This window comes from Mus pahari, chromosome 19 (genome assembly GCF_900095145.1).
Source record: "Mus pahari chromosome 19, PAHARI_EIJ_v1.1, whole genome shotgun sequence".
Taxonomy (NCBI): Eukaryota; Metazoa; Chordata; class Mammalia; order Rodentia; family Muridae; genus Mus; species Mus pahari.
Window position 1 is genome coordinate 82,329,238 of NC_034608.1, and position 5,029 is coordinate 82,334,266.

Below are 5,029 nucleotides of genomic sequence, written 5' to 3' on the forward strand. Positions count from 1 at the left end.
ATATATATATATATATATCACATAAAAATTAAAAATTAAGAATCTATTTATTGGAGAGACACAGAAAGGGCTTAAGGGAAGGTGGCTTGGAAGGGCTAGAGGGAGGAAATCGAAAGGAGATAGTGATGTCATTCTATTTCAAACAAAATATTTCAAAAAGAAAATGCATAAAAATGCACAATTCAAGTTCCAGATGCTACACACTTCATAATAATGTACATTTGTAATGGAGGTTAAGATCTAAGAGAAAATAAGTTCCTAGACCTTTCTGAAGGATCCCTTTCTCCCCTCTCTTCCTCAGAAGTGTCCTGCATGGCTCTCTGCAGAAGTTCCTTCAATGTCAGATATTGCAAGTGCTCTGACACTTGCAACATTGCAAGTGCCTAACAGAGCCAACAGGAAAGTAAATGATGGGGATTGGTGCAGCTGTTAACACAGGACAGGAAGTCTATAACTTCATTTACATTGTAAGAGAAAATGCTAAAAGTCCATAAACATTTGCAAGAGTAATGTGTAGATCCCAAGGGGCAGACCAAAGAATATGAAGACCATCAATGTTAGAGCAATGGTCACATACAACCTGGTCACAGGAATCCTGTGTGATCCACAGATCATCTTGACAAATAGGGCCTGGCTGAACACAAAAGGAACCACGGATAATACTATTATCAATGCAGTAATGATAAAGCAACATGTAATCCAGAAAGTGTGTTCATAATTACTGAACATAAAGCCACAGCCTTGTGCAAACAGAAGAATCCACAGTACAGAGAAAACCCAGATCAAAGCACACATGATGGCTGATGTGTGTCTTGGTTTTTGGCAGTGACACCAGATGGGTCACATAGCAGATAGGCAGTGCTCTGCACTGATGACTGCAATCATACACAAACCTGCAAGGTATGCAATAATCAAAACAGTGGGGATTAAATATAGTAGATCATATTTATGTGAAAGAAACACCACAGGGAATGTACAATCTATATGAAAAGTTGCAAAATATCAGCACCAGCCAGGTTGGGACATAGACAGAGAAGACATTCCTATGCAGGTGGAAGGCTAGAAGTCATAGAACTATTGCATTTTGTACCAGGCCAAGCATGGGCAAGATGACAGTAAGAAAATAGAATGTGGTGAAACAGGATAAATTTTCAATGTTGTAACTTCTGTTGACTACTGTGTTGTTAATGTTCCAGTCTGCGTGGTTGGATCCATGCTGAGGAATTTTCCCTGGCATTCTTGCAAAAAAATAGAGTTATGAATCTATGGTACTCTCTGTGAGGGCTATGTGACTATGTAGGAATGTCTGACACAGGTACATAAGAAGGGAGAAACAACATCACAGAGATTGAGTAATTTACCAACCTTCCAAAAGTGTAGAAACTGCTTTTAAATCCAGTTTGTACTATTCAGTCTACCTGCAGACCAGTATGACATGAGGTCACTGATGGTCCCAGTACAGGTGCTAAGCATTTCAAGTTATGTAAGGAAGAGACAGAACTCTGAAACCAACATTCTTTCTGTTCTAGGTCTGAGATTTTTTCTCAGGTGTAGGAAAATGGAAGCTGTTGGTGCAGGCCATATCATCCAACAGTCACTGGGAGGGATCTATCAAACAGGCAAAATGGAATCATGAAAGAAAGTCATGAATGAGATTCACGAAGGGAATGGTACTTTCTAGAAAGACTTGTAGGTGATTATCCATGAATCTTATGCTAGAAAGAGTAGTTGCTCATTTAACAATTTTAAAACTAGAAAGCTGAAAAGCCTTGATGTACAGGAAGCATAATTCTGTCAGTTGTTAGGCCAGCAGTGTCCTAATCTCTGCAGGGGTACAATGGAGAACTAAGATATGTAACAAATGAGCCCAATATTCAAGAGTAGCTGAAAATTACAGTAAACATTGTTCTTGTTGTGACTTGTACCTACATGAAATGCACATGTCTCTGTCATGAAAAGTGTGGGCCGTGTTTCAGAGAAAAACCGAGAGCACCTCCATTTGGGAATAGTATCCCAATCCCTGAGAAGAGCTGTGAGATCTATAAAGGGATGCACTACAGTCTATTAAATAGAGCAGGGTAGCTGGACAGAAAGCATCATTCAGAGCTTCTACTCCCCCATAAAAACATCCTTGATAGGCTTTTCTTACTCACCCATAAAGCCAAAGAAATATTTGAAGAAAACACAAACTACACTGGTATTCTTTTGTCAATCCTACACTGACCAAGAGTAAAGACTGAGGGCAGTTCCTGTGCTTTCAGTAGCTTAGCCTGAACATTATCCCATATAGAGAGCTTTGCTTCACAGGATCCTTCTTGCTAACTTCTTATCCATGACAGAAGCCTTCCTGAAGGAGGAATCATCTGAGGATGCTCAGGCAAAGCATCTACCCAGAAGACTGTGCAGAATGATCTCACAAAAGAGCTTTGAAGGTTATCATCCAACAAACTCAATTGTTTTCACAAAGATCACCTCATTCCCTTTTGAAGCCTTCGTCACTACACAGGAGCACAAGGTTCTCATTCAGGGAATCATCTGGGTATCAACAGATTATTATTATTGTTATTATTGTTGTTGTTGTTGTTATTTTTATTATTATTATTACTATTATTTTTGTTTTTTTTTAGACAGCATTTCTCTGTATAGCCCTGACTTTCCTGGAACTCACTCTGTAGAGCAGACTGGCCGTGAACTCAGAGATCTGCCTGCCTCTGCCTCCCAAGTGCTGGGATTAAAGGCATACACTACCATACCTTAAAATAGGCAGAATTATACTAGATAATCAGCTGATGAGTTTGATGGTTATGGTAGCACCTCAGTCATCTGCAGAATTATTTGCCAAGGGGCTGTTCAGCTTCATGAAACAGAAGGAGGAAGCCAAAGTAAGATCAACTCACTCACAGCTCCCATTGGAAATGTTTTTGTTTGTTTGTTTGTTTGTTTGTCTCTGCTCACCAATCTGAACCAAATAGCTCTCCCACTTCCCTTGACTGTAACAACCCTGTAATAGAAGTTTGGACCAAAGAACATGTGAGGAAGTTGGAATGAAACTGCCAACCCCCTTACTCTATGACTAGTTTTCTTACTTTACAATCATAAAAATATTTTTGCAAGTTTTCTGAGGATAGAATTTTAGCACAAAAATATCAGTGATTGTATCTGGTCTTCATTTCAGAGAATGAATTCCAATGCAGAAAATATGCCTCAGGACCAGAGCAATGTGTGTGCATATGTGGGTTGGTGAATGGGTGATTCCATGATTGCATGTGTGTATGTATATTTGCATATGCATAGTGTGCACACAGATAATTGTAGAAGCTACAATCTGACATCAAATATTCTTCAATATATCACTACCTTATTTTGAGACAGGATTTTTCACTGAACTTGGAGTTCAAAGATTCAACAGCAGAACAGCACAGAGGGAACCTCTGGTCTCTGTATTCTCAGCACTGAAGTGGTTGGTATGCCTCTCCATGCCTGGATTATTCTGGAACGTTGAATCCATGTTCTCATGCATGTACTGCAATTAACCCATCTATCCTGAAAAGGTTTATTCCCTAAACAATCTCTTAATGCACTACAACACTGTGTGTATTGGAAAGAAGTAAAGAAAAAGCACAGGAGACTTACCCACACAAAAACAAGATGGCAATCACAATTGTGGATGAATGAAAACTTGTGAAAAAGCAGGGGAGAAGCATGAAATGGGGCTAAGAATGGAGGCAATAGACATCAGCTACAGTCAGCAGCAATGTTGTTAAGGTAGTGTTTTCCTGTAATCCTAGTGCTCATTTGGTGGAGTCGGTATGATCAGAAGTTTATATTTCTCCATGATATAGGGAGTCTGAGGCCAGCCTGGAACCACAGTAACCTGTGTCCTATTTCTCCCAAACCTGTCCTCCAAATTCAATACACTTAGCAAATATTAGGATCCAGGGTTTCTTTACTGCATTTAAACAAATACAACTTTAGAGTACAGAATAGTCCTCCCAAACAGGAGATTTTCATATGGAAAGACATCATCTTCTTAGGGAGCAGAGATCCATGCTGGGGCTGTGTCATCCATTAACTCTTAGAGTAACCAGCTTCATTATCTTGGGTAACTTGAGTAGACAGGGGAATGGAGAGCACAAATTTTATGTCTGCTTATGCTACCTCACAGTTTGAACATATGTTTGTATGGTGTGATGTACCCATCTCCATCAAATGTGGAGCTCTAGAAGGCTAAGTCAAGCATCACTTTCCTCATTAACCTCAACACTGGGTATACTCTTCTTAGACAACATTTGTTGTGACATTGTCTCAGGGAGGACACATCTTTAGATGTACAAAAGTGTATTCCAGAAATCACACTAATATCAGATCCTTGGGTTTTCATATTCTACCTCACTTCTAATGTTTTTTTCTTTGTTCTGCACTGTTGTACCCTGATTTTGAGAATATACCAAAATCTTCATATGACAGAATTCCTGACAGATCTTCAAGAGCTTTAAACATTGCTAGAGAGTCCAAGTTTCTTAATATCTCTTAACAAATTACCTGAGGTATAACAAAATAGATTCCAGTTCACATACTATTGATCCTGATGACAAAAACATTATCTGAAACTGAAGATTCAGAACCAAGTACAGAAGGGGAGCAAACTAGTGTCAGGAGAGGGACCATTGTGCTTATCTCTCCATCTTCGCAACTCTTACACTCTGATGTGCCTAAGAGTCTTTGCCCACAGCATGATGGTGCGCCTTTAGGACTGAAGAACTGCAATATGACAGATCTCATGTCTGACATGATGCAGCTGCCAACCCAGTTCTTCTATCAGTCTGTATATGAGTGACCACTCTTCTAATATAGCCAATAAGAACTATATTTTCCTGCACAAAATTCAGTCTCATCTCAAGTTGATCACTGTAGGTAAATCCTCTCTAAAAGCAGCATTAGAAGAATAAGATGCCAACAGGACCAAGTAACCCTAATGGGGATGATCTGATGACAGTTAAATCTGCTAACCTTAGTGGTGGAAGAAGAT

The 5,029-nt window shown here is 39.4% G+C and overlaps 1 pseudogene; it reads right to left on the reverse strand.

Annotated features, from left to right (window-relative positions):
* Nucleotides 1-233: 233 nt before the first annotated feature.
* On the reverse strand, nucleotides 234-1,237 carry LOC110336276 (annotated as a pseudogene).
* Between the last annotated feature and the right edge of the window lie 3,792 nt (nucleotides 1,238-5,029).